Here is a 23,714-nt window from a genome sequence, read left to right as displayed (position 1 = left end):
ACTGGGTCAACAAAGTCTTCTGCCTGCATTTTTATGACTCTGGTTTTGGTGGTGAAAGGATGGTCTCTCACAACCTAAGACCTTTCTTTTGGCCAAAACACTGACCAAAGTTACATCATTCATCCACATTTATTATATGTTTAATTATGTCTTGCAAAAAAAGATGTCTTGGAATTCTAATCCCAGTACCTTAGAATGTGACCTCATTTGGAAGTAAGATCTTTAGAGAGGTTTTCAAATTAAAATGAGGTCATTAGGGTGAGCTCTAATCCAACTGGACAAATCCTTTAGACAAAGGGGGATATGTGGTCACTGAGATAGACACAGAGAATGCTGTGTGAAGACTGGAGTTATGGTGCCACAAGGCAAGGAATTACCAGAAGCTAGAAGAGAAGCCTGGAATTGATCCTTCCCTAACACCTTTCAGAGGTAGAGTAGCCTTGCTAAACTAGGTCTTCTAGCTTCCAGAACTGTGAGACAATAAATATTTGTTGTTTAAGTCACTCGGTTTGTGGCACTTTGTTAAGGCATCCCTAGCAAATTAATACAACTTCCCAGATTAGAGAATTTGTAAATAATATTTTGCATTCTTACAGCTAAACAATTTTTAATTATTTGCAAAGGGCAAAACATACAGTATCAAATTACTAGCTCTCAGGAAATGGTGTTTGATGCTATTGGCCTTGAAGGATCAATGGGAGTTCAAAAGTCAAAGACTGGGGTGGGGGCGAGGCAAGGAAACAAGAGAAACAAAGATGTACAAGTAAATGTAGAATGTACTGCAGAAATAAAAATAATAAACTTTATTTGGAGTGTACATGTAAGTGCTCGGGAGCATTGAGAGAAAACACTGTAGAGTAATGCTACCATCACATTGACAAGGGCCTTGAACACCAGATAGAAGGTTTTGTGCACAGGGTCGCCTGAATGGCTCAGTTGGCTGAGCATCTGACTTTGGCTCAGATCATGATCTCACCATTTGTGAGTTCAAGCCCAGTATTGGGCTCTCTACTGTCGGCATGAAACCCAATTTGGATCTTCTGTCCCCCTCTCTCTTTGCCCCTCCCCCACTCACGTGTACCTCTCTCAAAAATAATAAATAAGCATTTTTTTTTTCAAAAGGTTTTGTGCACAAACTGGCACTTAGCAGGCCACTGGCAGATGACTGTTCTTAAGCAAGGGTGTTACAATACCAGAAATGTGTCTGAAGAGGCACCTCTAACAGCATGTTCTGGAATAGATTAGTCTGGGGGAAAGACTGGAAGCAGAGACTGAGCTGAGAAGTGATTGAAATAGCCCAGGGAAGTGGTGGTGGGGGGGGGTGATTCCATTGGGGACAGAAAGAATGAGGCTCCAGAAGCATTACCACAAAGGAAGAGAGATATGCAGGAACTTCAGGCATGTGACAGACTTGATGTGGAAATGTTTTTAGGCATGTGGGATTTTCTGGCCTATTACATCACACACCTCAGTGTGCGTGGGCATAAATAAAGCTGGCCTGAAGAGGTTCTGCAGTTACAAAGAGAATCAGGATTCTTACCCACCAGGATTCAAGTGGGAAACCCCCAATGATATTTATAACCTGGGGCATTCAGGAAATGTGACAAGGGACATGGCACTGTGTGAAACCAGTCAAGCAGCTGTGCTTAACACATTGATATCATAAGGCATGCACACATGAGCAAGAGCATCTAGAATCTTTCAATTCTACCCAAAGGCATCTGCTACACTGACCACTTATACAATCTAGTCAGGAGTCACCTGACATATGCCTGAAGTATCATCTAAGTTATTTCCCTTCTGTACGAAACAGCCATTTGTTAGTTTTCACACTTCAATCATCTTTTTATCACTTTCTCCCCCCAGCCAAAATAAACCCACAGCAAAGCAGGACAACTCTCTTTGGAAATATAGAAAAGTCACAGGTCTCATCGATGACTGGAGCTTTCCTCATCTACAGTGCATGACAGCTGCCTAATCTGCTTGGGCAGCTCAGTGCTCACAGGTAAGTTAGATGTGACAGTGCCAACTGGATGGATTATAGTGTTCAACATCAGGTCACCCTTTCACTTGAAACTCTTTGTGAATATGGACAAGTCTGGAGCCACAGAAGCAGTGTAATCCTTCGCCCTGGGCTCTGCAGGCTGAGCCAGCTCTATATGGCTGCCTGGCTCCCTCCTCCAGGCATTAGACATCACTCACCTGGCTTCTAAGTCCTGTCCTGAGGACATAGCTTTTGTCTGCTGATAGGAAAGTCCAAGTGTGGGAGTCCCGTATTAGAGGATACTAGGGGCTACGAGCTGCTGTTCTGAGGAGCTACCATCACTGAGGGGAAGACAGCAGCTCCCTCAGCTACCCTGTAAGGCAATCTGGAATCCTAGTTGCTCACAGAGCTGAATTCTGCATCTGGTTCGTACCTTCCTAACAAATGCATAAGAACAAGACCTTAGCTTATTTCCACTGCCATCATCGTAACCTCAAAAATGCAGAGCTGAAGCATTTTTTAACAAAAGCAATTTGCACAAAGGATAAAGGATTTGATGATCATGAATAAAATAACATATATTCTACTGTTTCTCAGGGGTCCATTGGAAGGCAGTCCCAAAGTAGAGTTCAGAAAATGATTAAATATGTGAATGTAGTGAACCAGGCACACATTTACCCTTGTAGCAAACAACAGATCCTATCTCTGATAACCTTGGGAGTTGTGAAATTCACAACACACTACCGCTAATCAATGTATTGTGTGTGTGTGTGTGTGTGTGTGTGTGTGTGTGTGTGTGTGTGTGTGTTCCGGAGGAGGAGAAGGAAGGAGGAAGGGGGGGGGGGGGAGAGAGAGAGAGAGAGAGAGAGAGAGAGAGAGAGCGCGAGCGAGAGAGAAGAATCAGACAGGCAGAGAAAACAGTGGTAACAGATGGAGACAGATTCCTCCTGGCTTTGCAGTTTTTGGTTCTAGCAATTTGTGAATCTTTACTTCATTGCTGCCCTTGTATCCTAAAAGATACCCTTGTATCCTTTTGTGATTTCCCCCTTTTGTTTTGGCTAGCTCAAGTAGGTTTCAGTTGTTTACAGTCCAAGAGTCTTAGCATGTTGTGGGTGTTTCTCATGGTGGACCAAGCTAATTTTCACTAAAATATAATTACAGCAGCCTTTTTTCAAATTCTCTGAAAAAATGTAACTTAATGAACGATCTTGATTTTATGTTTTTCTCTCATAATTTATTTCTCAAACCACTGGCACTTGTGACGTCTTGCCTGGTTGTGAACACTAGCAGATGACAAAATGAACAAGCTGAGAAATGTTAATAGGAAAACTGAGAAATAGTCCCTTGTTCTTAGTGTACAGCTTGTTTCACCAGATGGTAAAAATAATTCTGTATTGTGTATATGTATTTACGTGTACACATAAAATTTATGTCTGTAACACGGTCTGATCTTCTGCTGGTAAAGTAGATCCCAGCTTATATGTTAGAATTAAACAGACCAATAGGGGTTTTTGGCACCTGACCAAGTTTGGGAACCGCTGCCTTAGATTAACCTAAATCTCCCGTTTCCTTCATTCTCACCTCTCTGAGGGGACTGCAGAGTCATATGGGCTCCAATCTGTCTCTCCCACCACTGTTTTATCCCCTGCCAGCCCAATCTTGAGGCTTTCACAATGGGAGCATCCTCATAATGCACACTGGCACTGCACATGCACAGGGTGTCTGTTGTGTATGGTGGAGAGGAACAGAGCCTCGATGCATGTTTAATTGGGAAAGGAGCTGTTCCTCACAATGACCTTGGGGGTTGGAGGCCACACCAGAAGAAGAGCTATAGCATAGATATCTCAGAGGTTTGCTCAACCTTGGGTCAGTCCCTATGAAGAACACCTACTCATTAGACTGTTTCTTTGTCTTGCTTAGAGATTCCAGTATTTTTTGTTAGGATTGTAGATGGGGTTTAGGGTGTCTTATTAAATATAATAAAATTTTTCATATCAATTAAACATAGGGCTCACTCATTAGATGCTTTTTGTAAAATGTCTATTGAACTTCCCATAGTGTTCTGATAATAAAGGATAATTTTTATGTTTGTGGAATTTAAGACTATGTTGATTTTTTTCTTACTATTCATATGTTTTAATGAAGAGTTAAATGCTAATTATCGAATCTCCCTTTTTATGAAGATCTCTGTTGCTCATGTAGATAACTGGCAAGTTCAATATTAATGAAGCTTAGTTTCCATAAATAAGGAAATCTGGCAATTATAACTCTATTTGCTAAAATTTCAAAGGAGCCAGTTTTCCCATGGGAAGGTCATTTATTTATTCATTCTAATTTGGCATTTAAAATGATGTTGTTTATTGGATCTTCCTCATAGTTCTTGTGGTTTAGAAAATCACACTGCTCTAAATGGAGTCCCTTTCTTTTATTTGGTATTTTTAGACAGCATTCAGTTAGACAAAACCTTTATCTTTAAAACTAATTTTCCCCTAAGTTCTCTGCTACATTAATATATTTGAGAATTTTGTTTTTGTAGAGCTAGTATGTTAGGGTAAACATGAAATATTTTAATAAAATCTTTATATTAAATGTTAATTTCTAGACATAAATTTAGCATATGTTATTTTGGCTTGTAGTTTGCATTTTTCCCTCTCTGACTCCCTACTCTATTACCTCTAGTTATTCTGGGCCTTTCCCCTAGTGGGCCTGCTCTTCTCCCTAGTGGTTCCCTCATGTCTAAAGCTTCTCTGTGCTAATGGGAGGATAAAGGATAAGGATGGAGTGGACAAGCACCATTCAGGAGTTATTCAAAGTGGTCATGACTGGACCCAGCCTCAGATATTTGATTCAGGTGGTCTGGGGTGATACCCAACATGCATATTTATAAAAAGCTCTCCAGGTAATTCTTACATACTCCCCTAGTTTGGAATTATTGCTCTCATGACTTCCTCTGTTATTGGTATAGCCACCCAGTATCTTTTTTCTTTTCAATTTCTACAATTAAAACTTATAGAACTATTCATACATAGGGCTTATGTAAGTTCTATCTAGTATTTCCTAATGCCAATTCACTTAATATACTGCATTCAAGTGAATTTTATTAAAATACTTTGTATTTATTCTTATTGTAAAGTAGTATCTATCATAAAATTTTCAAAACTCAGAAGTATAAATATGATATATAAAGTCAAGTTACTTATAATCATATCCCCAGATCTAACCAGACCTAATCAGGAAAATAGAAACCACATGGCTATTTAAAATAGGAGTGGGGCACCTGGCTGGCTTAGTCCACAGATCATGCAACTCTTGATCTCAGGCTTGTGAGTTTGAACCCCATGTTGTATGTAAAGATTACTTAAAAAATAAGACTTTTTTAAAACAATAAAATAAAGGAACTTAATGCAGGTACTTCATTATAGCAGTAATGGAAGAGGATGAGAAGTTTACTAGGGCTCAGTGAGGTAACTCAGTGATTAGTGCTTTCAGGAAGTTACTAAGGTCCCAAACTGAGAGAAAAAGGAAGAGGCAGTGCTACCACTGCCTCAGGGGCCAGGGTCACCTAGGGGGAGCTAAGAAGAGATGCCGAAGAAGTGAGGTAGCTGTTGTGGGAGAAATCTAAGGAAAAAAAGTGGAGAAAACACCTGGCTTTTCTTTCCACCCACTTTTCAGTCTTACATGCCGAATCCAGCCTGTGGGATTAGCCCCACCATGATACTGAGCAGGGAAAAGGCATACAAAATGGGTGTGAGGGCAAAAAGGCATTGCCACTATTCACAGTTTTCTGTACGAGTGATTATTTCAAAGTATGGTTCTGATTACACAACTACACATTAATAACTGCTCTTTGGCTTTGCATTAATGCCTATATAAAACCAAACTCATAGATCCTCCAAAGTATGGTATTTTCCAAACTTCATAATCTTCTCTCCTCTTCTTAAATATGCACCATGTTTTGTTCATGGCATCCTCTCTTTCAAAAAGGTCTCTCTGACCCTGCCTCAATTACCTATATTTTCTTTTAGACCCACTTAAAGTCTTATCTCCCACATGAAGTATCTTCTAATCACCAGAGCTCTTTGTGAATATTTCTTTCACAGAACTATATTTATTGCTGGTCTTGCTCATTTAGCATATTGCAAAATCTATTTTTATCACATTATATGAGTTTTTTAGGTATCTGTCCTATTTCTACAACTAGTTTTTTAATGACCTTGGAGGCAAAGACTGTCCATATAGCTTTTTGCATTCCCAGAATATAGTTCAATGCCCATAACATGGTGAATATTCAATACGTTTACATTGTGGTTGATACTTTTATTCCAACTGCAACTGTGATTGGAAGAATTTTTGGAACTTTTTCAAGTATACAGAGACAGTCATTATGTCTTTCAATAAAGTTCTAATGTACAAATAGCCAGATGGAAATGATAAACTTCGATCAGTTCAGGGAATTATGTTAATCACAGATGAAATCAATCTAATGAAAGCTGTGACCCAACCCCACCTAAAGTTGACTGTAGGAGAAATCTAAACTACTAATACTTTATCTTATTGTAACTACCATACAATTATCATACAGAGAAAAAGGAAATAAACAATATAAAATACTAAGATAATTGGTCTCCAACAAAATTTTGTTTTACATAATGTTCAGAATACAATAAGGAGGATAGGAAGGAGGAAAGTATGACGTATAATCAAGAGAAAATATAGCAAATGGAAGCAGATACATGATGACTCAGTTTTAAGAATTAAACACTTAAAAAATATTATGAATGTATTCAAGAATTTATAAGGAATACAGGATGATAGGTGGGGTATTTTAGGAAACAAAACTATTAAAAAAGAACCAAATGGAAATTCTTTAGTTGAAAAATTCAATATATATATACATACATATAGCACATACATACGCACATATATATACATACATATAATACACACACATATAACATACATATATATAATAAAATAAATTCAGTGAGTATGCTAATAGCATTTTGGATGTTACATAAGAAAGAATTAACAGACTTCAAGATAGATCAATAGGAATTACTCAAGCTGAAACAGAGTAAGATTAAAAAAAAAGAACTAATTATCAATAACGTGTGAGAAAATATGAAGAGGTCGAACATACATACAATTGGAGTTCTGAAAAGTGAGGAAAGAATGAGACAGAAATATATTTGAATAAATACTTGCTGAAATTTCTCCAAATAACAAAATACCATAGACTTGGTGACTTAAACAACAGAAATGTATTTCCCACAATTCTGGAAGCTGGGAAGTCCAATATCAAGAAGATTCTGACCAATTCAATCCTGATAATAGCTTACTTCCTGGCTTGTAAACAACTGCCTTCTCACTTTATCCTCACATAGACTTTCCTTGGTGCTTGTACTCAGAGAGGGAGAGATCTCTTTCTTCCTCTTCTTTTTTGATTTTTAAAATTTTTTTATTAAAAAAATTTTCTTTTAACGTTTATCTATTTTTGAGACAGAGAGAGACAGAGCATGAGCAAGGGAGGGGCAGAGAGAGAGGGAGACACAAAATCTGAAACAGGCTCCAGGCTCTGAGCTGTCAGCACAGAGCCCAACGCAGGGCTCAGACTCATGGACTGTGAGATCATGACCTGAGCTGAAGTTGGATGCTTAATTGACTGAGCCACCCAGATGCCCCTTCTTTTTTTTTTTTTTTTAATTTTTTTTAAGTTTATTTATTTTGAGAAAGCAAGAGAACCAGCACAGGAGGGGCAGGGAGAGAGGGGACAGATGATCCGAACCAGTCTCCGCACTGACAGCAGAGAGACTGATGCGGGGCTGGAACTCACAAACTGTGAGATCATGACCTGAGCTGAAATCGGATGCTTAACCACAAAGCCACCCAGGTGCCCCTTTCTTCCTCTTCTTATAAGGACACCAATCCTATTACATTAGGACTCTACCCTTATGACCTCATTTAACCTGAATTACCTCCTAAAGGCCCTTTCTCCAAAAACTACAACAATGGGTATTATCATTTCAACATATGAACTTTGAGGGACACAATTCAGTCCATAGCAGGTATATTCATCCAACAGAATACTACAAACAATAAAAAGGAAAGAATTACTGATTTTCACAGACATTATGAGTGAAAAAAGCCACATATGAAGGAGTAAGTATATTTTATTCCATTTAGATGGTGACAGAAATCAAAGAGTATTTGACTATGAGTGTTGGGGGTGGGGTGGGTGGTTGGGGGCACAAGGGAAACTTCTGGGGTAATGGCAATGCTATGTCTGAATTGGGGTGATAGTTACATGGGTGTATATATTTGTCAAAATATATTGACTGTACACTTAATACCTGTGTATTTTATTCCATGTATATTCCATCTTAAAAAAAAAAAAAAGGCAACTAAGAACAAATAGCTGTGTTAAGTTCTACCTGAACAAGAAAGGCAATCTTCTTTGGTGAGTTTGATGTACTCCTAGGTTAGGAAGTGCTATCCATAGAGATTTTTCCATTTTAAATGTTTTTACAAATGATGAAGGAGTTAGGGTTTTCAGATCAATACATATTTAGTGTGTGCCTACATACAATAGATTCTCCAATTCACAGATGCAAATGTGAGGAAGGGACTTGTTCCAGGGCACATTACCAACCAATTATGGGATGGACACCCCATTTCTAGTTTCCAAGTTTAGACTATTTGGTATTTTTTTAAGTCTACTAATTTAGAGAGAGAGAGAGAACAGGGGAGTGGGGGAGAGAGAGAAAGAGAGGGAGAGAGAGAGAGAGACAGAATCCCAAAAAGGCTCTGCACTGCCAGTGTGGAGCCTGACGTGGGGCTTGGACTCACAAACCATGAGATCATGACCTGAGGTGAAATCAAGAGTTGGATGCTTAACCAGTTGAGCCACCCAGGTACCCCAAGACTATTTGCTATTAAAGAAAAAAAAATAGTACAGCACATCAAGTAGGTATAAAGAGGTTCAGAGACTTGCTGTCTCTCAGGATATAACCCTAAAGTGACATTTGAATTGTGAGGAACAATTTAGGAACAGATTTTCTGTGGTGCTGAAAAAGGCTTGTGCTGACCACACAGAGGCAAGGAATGTGATCTCAGCAGAAAGTGTCTCCAACCTTCAGCACCCCTCTCTGTCCTGTAATTCTACCCGGGTATTTCTGAGACTCTCAAGTCTTTCCTTCTACAGAAGGGCTTTTTCAAGCTTAACCTCTGAAGCACCAGATCCACCATTAGCATATTCCTTTCTAAGACGTTTGTTTTCAAAGATGTTTCACCACACATCTTTGAATTCTTTGGGGGCAGGGATCACGGCTCATACAACTAGCATAACAGTGGGGGCTGAATGTTTGTGGCATCACTGTAGGTATTTAACAACAAAGAAGAATCTGTCCTCATTTCCATCAGTGGCAGCTTGCACTGTTACGCAAGCACTTTGACGCAGCTTCATGAACTGCAGAATTAAATCTGCAACCACAAAAAAAAGACGCTGATTTCTCATGGCCCTTTTGTAACTTCAGGAAGATTTTGAGAAGTCTCTAAATTAAATTTAACTGTTGAGCACAGGGTGAACTTAAAACCCTCATCTGTTTTAAGTCATTCCCTTCCTCCCATACGCTGTACACTCATACAGGGTCTGAATCGTAAGTGTTTTGGCTGAAGACATATGCTCTGTGTGAAAGGCCAAGGAACCCAAGGGGCTGAAATTACTTTACTGCCTGCATCACCACATTCCTTTTCTTTGAATTCACTCCGATGAAAACCACTGAGTAGATGTAGAATGTCCTGCACAGAGCAGTGGGGTCCCATCAGGCCACAAAGGTGGGCGGAAAGAGCACAGCCCCACAAGGAATGTTTGGCATTATTATTCAGGAAGGAAAACAGGAAGATGGTAAGAAAAACATATTTCTCAACAACAATATGCTAAAAATCTACTTCGAAATGAGGGTGTAATTGACATCTACCTTGAAGCCAAACCCCATGGTGATTAATTTTTAAAATTTGTGTTCTGGTATTGACTGTACCAATTATCTCACTGGTACTCACTGAACCTTCCTGGACACAAGGGAAATACATTTGTTAAACAGGATAACTGCTGTAACAAGCCACTGATATTTGGGTAGAGGGGATGTCTGTGATAAGGAGAGTTCATATCTTGCTCATATCACAGTCTAATGAGGGTAAGGAGGGAATAGGAAGTTATACGCCAGAGGTTTATGGGCTAGGTCTAGCAGTTTCTGACATCATTTCTGCCCACATTCTGCTGGCCATAACTGAGTCATATGGCTTCAACCAACTTCAGAGGAAGCTGGAAAATGTGGTTTAGTTTTAGGCCTAGAAGAAAAAAGAAACGAGTCTTCATGAACACACAGCATTGCTTCCACCATATTACACAATAGTAGGTGGAAATAAGATAAATGATATCCTTACTAAGATACTTAAACATCTACTGACAAGTGGGAAAAAGAGCATGTTACATTCTAATCTTCTCATTCTAGTAAGGTGGATTCTGGGGATATCGATTGCAGACAATGGCCCAGTCACTCTTGTACCACCTTCATGACCAATGCCTATTCCTGAACCTACAATTTGACAACTGGCATTGATTATATAATGGTTGCACAGAACAGACTTTTGCTGCAGTACTAAAATCGTATTTTGAGAGCTGTGCAAATCCTTTAGCTGATCAGAAGACAGGACAGTGGACTTCATCACAGGATTTCTGAACTCCTGTTGTATTCCTCTACTTTCTAATATTATACCACTAAAGCAGAGTTATTAGTCAGTTTATACCACTGTAATTAAAACTGGAGATAGTAAAGATCAGTGAGAAAATAACACCTTCAAATTTCTGTTTTACTAGTTAAATGGTAGCAGTTCCAAAACTAAGTCAGAAGCACATGTTAGGAATGAGGTCCTCAACAGGTGCAGGTGCACATGATAGGAGACAGAAAGAAAAGTAGGTCCAGATCTAGAAGTCTGGGCAGAAAAGAAAGACATGGCTGGAAGCCCTTAGCAGCATGGGAGGAGCCTGAGGGTATAGGGATCCCTGGAAAAGTTGGAAGTAGAGAGAAAGTTCCATAAGCAAAGTACTTAGGTGTTATTTTAGGTGTCTGAAGGCAGGTACCATAGGCATTTCCAACTTGACTGACCTCCCTTGATCTCAATGCAATATATGGGCTAAGGACTAATGAATTCCTTATACTCATCCCTCAACTGGATTCTCATGGCTGATCAGGCAGTCAAAATGTATGGGCACTGTTTTAGGCCATGCATCAAACCATCTTGAAGTTTCCTTGGAGGTTCTTTATCAAAGACCTGGCATGGAGCTGCAGAATTACAGTAGTCACACTGGTGACAACTAGAAATCTAGGTCATCATCTCTTCCTGCCAGAGCTGTCACTCCCAGGAAAGTCATGATTTCATTTCCTAATAAGATGTAGCATTCTGTTCCAAGGGCATTTTTAGTTCTCACTGCTCTGTATGTTGTACTATGCACGGACTAAATAATTGTAAGAGGTCTTGGCCTGCACATTCCCATGTGGTTAATTGCAACAGCATGTGGCAGAAGCCCTTACTGAATACATAATCTGATGCCACTAATGTGATGGTGTCAGGTGCATAAAATGCTCCAGATAGTTGGATTTTTTTTTTCCTATGGAATAAATTACTTCATTGGGAGTTTGGAAACTTGCCCAATAGTTTTTGAGAACAGGGGAAAGTTCTTTCTTTGCCATTAAAGCCCTTAGGACTTCTTGCAAATAAGAGGCCCTCTATGGGCACCTGGCTGGCTCAGTTGGTAGAGCATGCAACTCTTTTTTTACATTTTTTAAAATGTTTATTTATTTCTGAGACAAGGAGAGACAGAGCATGAGTGGGAGAGGGGCAGAGAGAGAGGGAGACACAGAATCAGAAGCAGGGTCCAGGCTCTGAGCTGTTAGCACAGAGCCCAATGCGGGGCTTGAACACACAAGCCATGAGATCATGACCTGAGCCGAAATTGGTCACTCAACTGACTGAGCCACCCAGGCACCCCAAGCATGCAACTCTTGGTCTTGGAGTTGTGAGTTTAAGTCCCATATTGGAGGTAGAGTTTACTTTAAAAAACTCAATGAAATTGAAAAAACACACACACACACACACATACACACAAAATAGAAAAAAATCAATAAAAGCCCCTCTAATATGGGCCTGTATGAGAGAATGTTCCACTGCACAAATACATTCTCTGCACTTTGTTTAAAATTTTTTTTAAGTTTATTTATTTATTTTGAGAGAAACACAGAAGAGAGCAAGCGGGGAAGGGACAGAGAGAGAGGGAAAGAGAGAGTCCCAAGCAGGCTCTGGGCTGTCAGCACAGAGCCCGACATGGGGGCTTGAACTCACAAACCATGACATCATGACCTGAGCCGAAACCAAGAGTTGGATGTTTAACTGACTGAGCCACTCAGATGCCCCTGCACTTTGTGTAGGCAGAAGGAAGAGAAGGATGGAAGGTAAGGTGTCTGGAAACCCCACACGGGGTGATGAAGATAAAAGTGTGATTGAGAGAAAAGAGCAAGAGAAGAGGAAAGGCTAGTAGGCCTCACGAGCAGGGAGGAGAAAGTAACATACAGAGAGCCACTTTGAGAGAAAGGGCTAAGTGCATTTCATTCACTTGAAATGAATGTAAGAAATGTAAAAATCACTCCACAAATATGAAGCCCGAAGTCAGAAAAGGAATTCCTTATCAGATGCCATAGGTTAGACCAACACAGAGATATCATCATTACCAGTGGGTAAGTCACACAGCCTCCCTCGGTTTCAATTACCTCATAGGCAAGATGGGGGCAATAACAGAATCTACCTAAGAGAATTATTGTGAGATTTCTAAGAGATAATATATGTGAAGACCTTAGCACAGAACCTGTCATAGATGGGGAGTTAAATCCAGTTTAGTGATAACAGTGATGTTGATAAAAATGATGGAAGGCACTGAAGAAGATGCCAAAAGAGTCAAGCCAATGAATTCTACTTTGAACCAATGAAATGCATTACTAGGACATGTCCAGCCCCACACAAAAAGCTATATGGTAGCTATAGCTACAGTTTATTTGCAGATTTTCCACCTCCATTGCAATCCCACAATCCTGAACACATGGAGAAAGGAGGACATAAAAAGAGAAATGCCAGCACCTGCATGTTTGGAATATACAGTTACAGTGATGGAGGAAACATCAAAAAAATAATCTTTTACAGAGAATTGCATTTAAACATCCATGACAGATGAATGTCTATCCTGTTCTTACGGACTTCTAAAGGTGTGCCTTTTCTTTTTAATAGCTGGGTTCTAATTATCCAGATGTTTAACTTAAAAAACACCATTTAAATCTGGTTCTGATCTCCCTGGCAATGTACAACAGCTGGAATTCTAGAAAATAATCCATGACCCATAGGGTTAGAAGATAGGAATAACATCCATACTATAACCTAGCTGTGCTAAACCAGGCTTAACACAGATTCCTAAAGGTGAGCTTAAGGTCAGGTGTCATCTGCCTTCAATCAGGGATGTTTGTGGGGGAAACGAGAAGCGTGTCATGCCACAATGCAGTCCAGATGTCTGAAGAACCTCCAGGGAAGAGAACAAGAGGCAATAATTCAAAGCAGGTGGAGTTCAAGGTGACTCATGTGGGCAGCTCTGGATTGGTCCATGCTGACACCAAAATGGTCAGAAAAGAGTAGAAGTCCCATAGTGGAGGCTGTGTCTTGACAGTCCCTTTGGGACTCTTTTGAGGAACATGCTTTGATCCATGGTAGAGCTGAACATGAATTCAGCTATGAGGGGGCCTACTGTTGCTTCCATGAACTCCTTCAGAGTTCTCTTTTGCAGGCCTTCCTCACCTTTATGGACCTCCACCAGATTCTCCCTGGGGTCTCCATCTACCTCTGAAATCAAGAAAAACAAATCTGAATGCTGGGCTATAATCAGAGTCTGACTCATGGTACATGCAGCCCAAGGATGTCTCTTCAGGTGTTACATACCACATGTCCTGATAATCTACCAGCAATCCTCCCCACAAAACAAACAAACAAACAAACAACAAATAAAACAAGAACACAGTTTCCCTGACTCATATGCATCATATGTTCCAACATGTGGATCTTTTCTAATTACTTGAATCTCTCATTATTTATGTTTTAGTTGTATCGTTTTCTGGGGGTCCTTAAACATATAATTTGTATCTGGCTAGGGAAAGAGAGTCCACGTATCTTTTATTTTTTTTCTCCATTGCCTTAAACCGTACTAACACCGTAAGTGAATGGTAAATGCTTGTTGAGCCCATGAATGAATGAGGCATTTAAAAAAAGCTTCTACCTTTTTCTTACACTGATTTTTATTTCAGATCCCAGACCGGGGCTTTAATTCACCAATATGCTTTCACACAGCTGGATGCAATACCCTTGGTTTCCTGGTACCATCTGCTGGCTAAGTCATCCCCTAAAGGCCAAAAAACACAAAACAAAAGGAGCATTGGAAAAGGGGGAAGGAGATATGGAAAGTGGACAGGAAGAGGTGTTTAAGGGAAATGGTGTACATTAGTAGATGTCACAGAGATTTATTTCTTTTTCTATGGGGATTTATTCTAGTAACCAAACTCTGCTTTCAGGATTTTTTCCAAAAAGCGCCTGGAGCATTTATCATTTGCAATGAGGACTGCTTAATTGGCAAAACTTTCCTTCTGAGATTTGGATTCAGACTTTAGACTTGAAACATTAAGAGGGGCAACACCTTGGCATTGCGTGGAGAATGCTTAGGGTGGAGGAGGGAGTTCAAAATAATTTGTCTTGATACCTTTCACAAAAGCATTGTTTCTCCCACTTCTCATCCCTGGAGCAACCACATCAAGGAAGCGTAAGGGGTGAAGGCCTTAGACCCTCTGTGTGGTGGGGAAATGCAAGAGATCTGAGCTCTTGGCACGTGTTTTAGGCCACATTTTGGGACCAGTGCCCAGACAACAGGTCCTATAGTGTTCTTGAGGGTACATCCTCAGTGTGAAGGCTCCCAGGATTGCCAACCAGCAGTGAAACGCTTGCACGAGCTATACTCTTAGGAGACAATAAATCCTCTCTGATTAATTCCAGACCACCACTCCTTTGCCAGTCAGAGATGTAATTTTCCTCAAAAATATTTTTGAAGATGGAAAGTGCTTTGAAGAATTTAAAAAAGGTAAGTCATTAAAAAATTTTTTTGCAGGGAATCTATTTATTCTATAAATAAGTATGCCATAAAGGTGATTTTATGACCTTTTTGTTTGGATACCATCAATAAAAATATAGGATAGTACTTATCATAATCTTAAAGTAGAGGAAAATCAAATGATACAAAGGAGGTTATTGAGAAATTTAGCAAAACACAAGTCTGTGAGTTAGTAAACAAGCATTTATAGAGATTTCACAAGAAATGAAAGAAATCTGAATTCTATTCTCCAATAAAAAATATTCATCTTAGTTAGGGTACCACTAGCTGCTATAATCCACGAACACCACAATTTCACTAGCTTTCATAAGAAACATTGTTTTTGCTCATGTCCAATATTGTGGCTATTACTGGTCAACAGAGCAGAGGGTGAAAGGTGCAGTTGTTATTCAGGGATCCAGGCTCAGGTGATCTGCTATATTCAACACATACCTTCTAAGGATGCCCTGAATACCAACACAAGCCAATGGATGGGGAAAGAGAGATCACAGAAGGAATATGTGCTTCTGACATGTAACACTTCTGCTCAGATTCTACTGATTAGTTCTCATCACAGGCCCCACCCAAATGGGCATAGGGGTGAGAACATAGTTCCTGGCTAGGCAGCCAACTCCTTGCCAAAACTGTCTATTCTGGAAAGGGGAGTTTAAACTCACTGGAAGACAGGCAACTCTTCCATGAGAAGAATTAGGAAATGTGTTGAAATAGAGGAAGCAATGAAGTCAAGTTTTTAAAAACTATTTTAGAGTTCTCGCTCTGCCAACCATTGCCCTCGCATCTGTCCCCCACCCCTCTGGATGATTTAGTCTCCTTGGTCCACAGTCCTCATTTACGAAGTCAAGATCACAATAACAGCTCAGAGGATGGCAGTGAGGCCTAAATATAACATTAAATGTGTGAGTCTTTGTGAACAAGAAAGGGCTACCTGGTGCTCCTGCAGCTATGGGTAAGCAGAGCTGATTTTTTAAAATTAGATTTGCTACATATTTTTGAAGGCTTACTATTCAAGCCATTGGCTAATTCATGACTAAAGAAAAATAGGTTTCTGCAGCTTATATGATGTTTTTTAATTATTACGTGAGAAAAGACAGTGAATTTTAAGAAGTACAATTTAGAAATTTGGGGTTGGGTAATGGAAAGGAAGTCTGGTTTCTAATTGCAGCTCTGACACTGGCCAGCTGACTGACTGCAAACTGGCCACTTCATCTGTCTGGGCTTGAATTTCCTCAGAGGCAAAAAGAGAGTGGTTAGCTAAATGGTCCTTTCCAGATCATGAATGAGATATTCTGAAGAGGAAACTCATCTAAATGACTCATTCACATTATCAAATCACAATCATGAGGAGGTCAGCAGAGAAAAAATACCCAACTTATGTCAATTTAGGGGGGTAGTATTTTTACAACTTGAGGAAAAAAACCAAATCATTTTCTTTCTTTTTTTTTTTTTTAAATTTTTTTTTTCAACGTTTTTTATTTTATTTTTGGGACAGAGAGAGACAGAGCATGAACGGGGGAGGGGCAGAGAGAGAGGGAGACACAGAATCGGAAACAGGCTCCAGGCTCCGAGCCATCAGCCCAGAGCCTGACGCGGGGCTCGAACTCACGGACCGCGAGATCGTAACCTGGCTGAAGTCGGACGCTTAACCGACTGCGCCACCCAGGCGCCCCAAACCAAATCATTTTCTAATCTCTTAGTGGAATGACTTAATTACTATAGTTAGACAGGTCAAGTGTTTCCAAACTTTGTTGTATCATCTGCCCCCAAACTTTCTTTCTGGTTTTGCTTTTACATGTTTCCTGAGCTAATATGGGGCAAAAAGTACGTAAAATATAGATATGACTGTGTAGACATGATTTCAATGGCATGTGAGCATAAAAACTTTGACAAAAAAAAATTCCCCCTTCATAAATTAGATATAATGATTTGGAAAGAAAGATTTAGACCAGATAGACATTTATGTGATTGAACTGATATCCATGTTAAGAAAAGAATATTCACACATGCTTAATTTCTTCTGTAGACACTGATGCAAAGCTTTTGGTTCATAAGTTAATACTCAAGGCAGCTCTGCAATCCTAGTAGACACTGAACCGTTGATAAAGATAATGAAATACATCAGCAATTAACAACTACTAGTGATACTTTCTTTTAGTTCTTGTTTTTCTAAACTGTTAATCATGGCCATCTAATTACTTAAGACATTTTATTCATTACATGCATAATCATTCTTATTAAACTAGCAGTATAGCCTGGGCTTGGTATAGCAGTATAGCCTCTCTGACTCTCAACTTCTTTATCTGTAAAATGGGGATTTTTTTTTTCTTTTGGAGTTACTGTACTACTGTATGAATTAGAGATAGTATATATATAATGCCTGGTACAGGTCTGGTACATGGAAGAGGATCAATAAATGGCAATTATTAACTACTTTTATTATATAAACAATGATCACCTATCTTGTGCTGGTTGTACTATGCAAATAAAGGTTAAAAGAGAGCCAAGAAATGGTCCTAGGGTGTACAGTCTAGATGGAGAGACAGGGCAGGCTAATAAGCACACAGGCTGCCATTTGCCAAGTGCCAAACTTCTCTTAATAATGATGCCCTTATTATAGAGACAGCCAGTGTGACTGGCAGGTATTTCTAATGTAGTCATCATACCTAAATAACAGCCATTACCCAAATTTTATTTCTGGATGGCCCTTTTATTTGCATAACATTGTGTTGGTGCTTTGTAACATGCTCTATGGTAACAATGGGGGACCATTCAATTTTCTTCCATTTTACAGAATGAGAACTGAGCTGGAAAAAATCCAATATTTTTGTAAGATTATGAATGAGGGGCTTTGCAGATGGAGAATCAGAAAGAAGATGTGTTGATACCTATGCTTGTGTTCATCTTTCTGTCCCACTGGAATTCAGAGGACTAAGATTCACTTAAGAACGGAGTCTTATTTTTCTGTCTCTTAAAATTCATTGCATTTACTCTAAAAACACTGATGGTTCTAATGAACACTGGAAACTTCCTCCACCTTTCATCTCCTTGAAATCATGCCAGAAAAAGTCTCCAGCATGCTCAACTCTAGTTTACATTTTCTAAAGTTTCTTCCTCCCTGGATGATGATAGTGAGAATCATCACTTGTTAACACACAGATGACTCCAGAAATTTCTGCACTTCAAAGTGAATCCTTTATTCACCTGAGTGTTTAACTGTGTCAATGTGCTCTCATTATCAGATTTAATTGAATAATTCAACAAGGAAATGTGCCCAGTGCACACATTATACAGATGTGTTTGCCAAAGTTATCTTGGCTTGTGGGAGAGAACAACCCTCTGATGCCCTGAGTTATTCAGAAAGTCCATCACAGATGTCAACATATGATGGAGACAGATACCCATGGCAATATGTGAATATCAAAATCATCCCTAGTTTATTCTCCCATCACATTGATGGTATGCTGCTCTTGTGCTGGAGTTACAGAAGTGAACAGCTGGTCACAAGGAAGCTGTACTTATTCTCTCATTGGATGGTATGTTATTCTTAGTCAACATAAAGCTTGTCAAGAGGAGCTGTTCACTAAGGTCAAGTAGGAAGCCTTGCATGTGTGAAGACCTTGTTAGGTTCCTGACTTGCAAGTAGAAACCAACTAAAACATTTCTGACCTAATGGGAAGATATAGATATATTTCCATTGCATTTACCCAAGTGTGGTTGTAAAAACTATACAATGCAAAGTGTTTTTCTTTGCTAATTCATATAGAGACTTGATTAAACTGGACAATCAGATATATCTAAGTTTAATTAAACCTATTATATACCACATAAAATATAGAACATACAAAAATCATTTACTATAAGACTGCTGTATTAATCAGCTTTTTGCTGCAATAATGGTATGTAACAAACAGCCCCCTATATTTCAGTTGACCTTTTAACAACAGACATTAAACAACAAACATTTCTTGCTTATAGGTCTGTGGCTACGTTACGGCTCAGCTAGACTTGGTTGGCCTGGCTTTGGCTGCACTTGGTACCAGGATGTGGGTTGGATTCAGGTCTATTCCCTATGTTTCTTCATTCTGGAACTCAGAATGAAGAAACTGGCTCCCTGGGACAATATCTTTTCATTGTGGATGGAAAAAATACAAGAGGGCAAACCTAACCACACATCACATTAGAAGTCTGGTTGAATGTAGTTCCCATTATGTCCTCTTACATTTTATTGGCGAAAGCAAATCACCTGGCCAAACTCCAAGCTATTGACATTGGGAAGCATCTCTGCTAAAAATATGTCCAGGCTGAGGGGGACAGAAAGAATGGTGAAGAAATAATATAATTTATCATACCTGGTTATTGTAAGCTGCTGAATGAAGTTTAGGTCAACTGAACCACAAGGAAATTCAACCAATCAGAATCAATGGTGATTTTTTTTTTAAAAAAAAGGTATTTTTAATTCCCTTTAAATCATGATGGCATGTGATTTCCTTTCCATGAATCAACAGCTTTCAGGGATTCAGAGCCAGAAGATATGTATCTTAGAACAATAAATCATTGCTCAGCCTCAAATTAGGCTTTTTGAATCTCTCATAAGACAATAATTTTAGAGGTCAGATTTTGTGGAAGAGAAAACAGTTTTCCAAATTCCAAAAAATCCTCTTTAACATACCAAAAACAGAGCTTGGGAATCTGAATATCATTTTTTTTTTCTTAAGATACGGGTAGAAAGTGCTTATGATAAGACAAAAAGGAAATTCCTAACTGCCTGGGAGGAAATGGCACCTCTGGGTCTTAGGGGTGGGAGATTGAAGAAGGGCAAATCATCATACAGGTAGGGCCTGGCAAGCCCTCCTGGATAAGGGGCAGAATTAACATATTCAGATAGGTGGGGAAGTTTTGAAAACAGTGAAGCTTGTCCCCAGTGCACAACACTATTATCTTGAGCCCTTTTTGAGAAGCTTCATGTTCAGCCTAATGCTAGAGCAATACTTCTTTCAGGAAGTAGATATATACATATATGAATTTATATATGTGTGTGTATAAAGAGATTTTATTCAAGGAATTTCAACTGGCAGGTTCAATTGAAAGGCAGACTGGAATGCTGAATATTTCTCAGGTAGGAGTTGATGCTGTAGTCTTCAGGAGGCAGAATTTCTTCTTCCTCAGTGAAACCTTAATGTTGCTTTTAATGTCTTTCAATTTATTGGATGAAGCCCATCCACATTATTGAAGATAATTTCCTTTCCTTGAAGTCAACAGACTGTAGATCTACAAAATACCTTCACCATAACACCAAGATTAGTATTTGAATAACTGGGGACAATGCTTAGCCAAGCTGACACATAAAACTAACCATCACAAGCAACAGCTGAATGAAATCTTTGATGTCTAGGTAGGAATTCCTAGCACTCCTGCTTTCACATGGTCTGTACTTGGTATATAAGAATCCAGAAATTCCCAACTAAGACTGTTCTAAGAGATGAAAGATGAAGGCATAAAGTCCCATTTAAATTCTCTGAGCATCATTTCTAAGGCCTCCATTTGCTCAAATTTATTTCTTTTTACATTTCTTAAAATATTTATTTTTAAGAAAGAGAGATACAGAGTGTGAGTGGGGGAGGGGTAGAGGGAGGGAGACACAGAACTTGAAGCAGGCTCCATGCTCTGCGCTGTCAGCACAGAGCCTGATATGGGGCTCAAACTCTCAAACCCGGAGATCATAACCAGAGCCGAAGTTGGATGCTTAACTGACTAAGCCACCCAGGTACCCCTCAAATTTCTTAGGACTAGTGTAGATAACAGAGGAGACAGGCTTGAGTTTTTCTAGAGGTCCAAGTGTGTGGTCAAGACCACATTAATTTCATCTCTAAACTATCAGGCTTCTCTGCAAGATCAGGCTGTTATAGGTGAGTTTTGTTGATTTACGAATCTATTTTCCATTTAGGATTTAGAATAGAAATGTCAACTTAGGACTTTCTAGTTTAAGAGTATAGTTGAACAATCATGTGTTAATATATAGTGTGGGGTTTCTTCTGCTTGGACTTTATAGTAATAAGATGCAATCAATATGGAACACTGTCTATAATTTATTTATTAGAACTGATATAAATGATACCATAATTACATAATTTTTGTATCTTATATATATTGAAGCAATTGCCCCATTTGATTTTAGCATATATTATATTTAATTATGATCATACAAGTTTGTGAGTATAATTTTAAAATAAATGGGGACTGTTTCCATCAAGCCTCACTGATGGAACTGTCATCAGTATTCTTTTAAGATGCAAAAATGTACAGGGGTGCCTGTGTGACTCAGTCGGTTAGGCATCCAACTTCAGCTCAGGTCATGATCTCATGGTTTGTGAGTTTAAGCCCCACATTGGGCTCCACACTGACAGTTTAGAGCTTGGAGCCTTCTTCAGATTCTGTGTCTCCATCTTTATCAGCCCTTCCCCACCTTGCGCGCGCGCTCTCTCTCTCTCTCGATAATAAACATTAAAAAAAATTTAAAATAAATAAAATGCAAAAATGAGTCAACTATCACTGTACATAGAATTGATGAAAAAAGGCTTCAAAAGGATGAAAATGAACATTTCAAATAGATTTTTATTTTTAGTTTTTTTTAAGTTTATTTATTTTGGGAGTGGGGGAGGGGCAGAGAGAGAGACACAGAGAGAAAGAGAGAGAGAGGGAGGGAGGGGGAGAGGGAGAGGGAGAACCCTAAGCAGGTTCTGTGCTGTCAGCATGGAGTCCAATTCAGGGCATGATCCCACAAACCACAAGATCATTATCTGAGCTGAAATCAGTCACTTAACTGACTGAGCCACTCAGCTGCCCCTCAGACTGATTTTTTAAAAGCAAACTATAAAGAAAATATAACAGCCATGGACATTTTTTTCTTAATAAAAATTTTTGAATAAAGCAAAAATTAGTAGAACTAGGTAGATTGGACCTTATCAAAATGGAAAAAAATTGTGTTTCAAAGGACACCATCAAGAAAGTGAAAAGATAACTTACAGAATGGGAGATAATATTTGTAAGTCATATAACTTATAATGGGCTGGTATCTAGAATGTACAAATACCTCTAAAAACTCAATAATAAAAAAACTAATTTAGAATTAGGCAAATAATTTAAATAGCCATTTCTCCAAATATATACAAATTGCCAATAAGCACATTAAAAAGATAATAAATATTATTAGTCATTAAGGAAATGTAAATTAAAACCACAGTGATACCACTTCATACCCACCAGAATATACATGGCTAAAAAATATATATAGCCATAAATAAATATATGGCTATAATAAAGAAGACAGAAAATAACAAGTGTTGGTGAGGATGTGGAAAAAATTAGAACCCTCACTTACTGATGATGGGAATGTAACATGGTGCAGTCACTTTGGAAAAGAGTTTGGCATTTACTCAAAATGTTATATATACAGCTACCATGTGACTTAGAAATTCCACTCCTACTATACACCCAAGAGAAACAAAAGCATATATCTATACAAAAACATGTACATGAAGATTCATAAAAGCCTACTCATTATAGCTAAAAAGGAGAAACAACACAAGTGTCTACCAACTGAGGAATGCAGTGTATCCATACAATGAAATATTATTTGGCCATAAAAAGAATGAAATACTGAATCATGCTACAACACAGATGGTCCTTGGAAACATAATGATAAGTGAAAGAACCCAGACAGAAAAGTCCATGTACTGTATTCTCCATTTATAGAAAAAGAGAGTAGATCAGTGATTATCAGGGTTTGGGGAGAGGAGAGAGAATGGGCAGTGACCACTAATGGGTATGGGGTTTCTTTGGGATGGAAATAGTCTGGAATTAGAATGGCACAATATCTAAATACCCTAAAACTCTCTGAATTATATACTTTATGGTATGAGAATAGTATGCAAATAAAAAAGTAACTTGTATAACTATAAGGATATGAAACCAATAATGATAAAGGAAAACTCTATCTCACTTTCTTTAGAGATTGGCAGATCAAAAAGATAATAAGAATAAAGAATATTGAAATGGCATAATCAACAAGCTTCAGTTGACTGATTTCTTTTTAACTTTGTGCACCCTAGAAAAGATAATTTATATTATTTCCAAATACATACAGAATCATATACAATGATTCACTAATATAAGATTAATCATGTATTAGTAGAAATATGAAATAAAAATTCCAAGAGCTTATCATATATAGCCACATTCACTGGTAACAATGCAGTAAGGTTAGAAATCAATGAATTAACTTGATGTAAAAGAATGATCTGTACACTGGAAAAACACTTCTAAATAACTCTTGGGTTCAAGAAAAATAAAAATTAAGCTACAAAATATTTTGTAACTAAACAGCAGCAAAAATAATTTATACCAAATCTTAGAGGAAGCAGCCAAAGAGAGAATTAACAAAAATTTTAATATTTTAAATGTAATTTTATTTGAGGATATAGGAAG

This window comes from Panthera pardus, unplaced genomic scaffold, assembly GCF_024362965.1.
Source record: "Panthera pardus isolate Hobbes unplaced genomic scaffold, ASM2436296v1 HiC_scaffold_8, whole genome shotgun sequence".
Classification (NCBI taxonomy): domain Eukaryota; kingdom Metazoa; phylum Chordata; class Mammalia; order Carnivora; family Felidae; genus Panthera; species Panthera pardus.
Note: the sequence above shows the minus strand (reverse complement) of the source record.